Source organism: Halyomorpha halys, unplaced genomic scaffold (genome assembly GCF_000696795.3).
Source record: "Halyomorpha halys isolate HHAL.00 unplaced genomic scaffold, Hhal_1.1 Scaffold2717.1, whole genome shotgun sequence".
Classification (NCBI taxonomy): Eukaryota; Metazoa; Arthropoda; class Insecta; order Hemiptera; family Pentatomidae; genus Halyomorpha; species Halyomorpha halys.
In genome coordinates, this window is record NW_027115822.1 from 1 (window position 1) to 1,375 (window position 1,375).

Here is a 1,375-nt window from a genome sequence, read left to right on the forward strand (position 1 = left end):
AGATAAATGGCTGCGAAGTTGCACAAAAATCTTGCGTAATGTTTAATTGGTATTTATTTATATTAAACAACATAAATAATTCTTTTTTTTTTTTATTAGGAACTTTGAATTTTATGCAGGGACTACTAGAACTCTAAGAATTTTAAATTTATACGATTTCGCTGGTAAAAAATTTGTGATCAAAAATTTTTTTTTTCGTTTTTTGGGAGTTCTGTTGGTCCCCCCAAGAGTTCTAAAAATTATCCTTATTAAATAAATCCGTAATGTTGCCTGCAAAAAAGATAAGTGGCTGCGAAGTTGCACAAAAATCTTGCATAATGTTTAATTGGTACTTATTTATATTAAACAACATAAATAATTCTTTTTTTTATTATGAACTTTGAATTGTATGTAGGAACTAATAGAACTCTAAGAATTTTTAAGTTTTATGATTTCTCAGATGAAAAATTCGCGATCAAAAATTTTTGGAAATTTTTTTTTTCGTTTTAAGGGAGTTCTGTTGAGAGTTCTGTTCCCCCCCCCCTCCCCCAAAGAGTTCTAAAAATTATCCTTATTAAATAAATCCCTAATGTTGCCAGGAAAATAGATATTCGGTGTTAAAGTTTCACAAAATACGTATTTTACGCATGGGCATTTGACCGGTATTATTGATGTTTTAAACATCAGAACTATTCCTATAAATAATCGAGATCTCTAGAACTCTTATGGATACTACTAGAACTAAAAAAAAATTAAAATTTTTCAAGGTAGGGGGGCCAACTTCACAGAGGTGCTAGATCATGTTCAAACCGCTTTTCTGGTTGCTGCAAGGGGGCAATATGTACATAGAATTCATGGTTTCAATTTTTTGGAATTTTTAAAGTGTTCTTCATCACAAATTTGTTCTTGATGGAAGCTATGAATTTTGAACTGAACTGCGAATAACTGGAAAGATTGTACGCGAAGTTGTCTAAGCGTTATCCTGCTTTGATCAACTGATAAGGAGTTTTATTCCAACAAGATAATGTTCGTCCTCACAACATTTTTTTTGTGCACCCCAGTAATATGGAAAAGAACAATAGAAGAAATAAAAATAAAATCAGACTAATAAAGCAATGCAAAATATCAAATAAAAAAAAAATCACCGACTTTTACAGGGAATATAATTAAAAGGTTCCAGATACTGATATTATTGAGAAAGGAAAAGGCAAAACGTGGAATAATAACAATAATAATGTATTCTTAAAGTTGCAATAAATACGAGACCTAACTGATAAAACCAAGGAACAATTTACTAGAATATGACCATGAGGTTATTAAAATAGGGTTATACAATAACAACCTGTTGCAATGTCAACAATCTAATAAAAAAAAATATGTGTGTGTGTATGTGTGT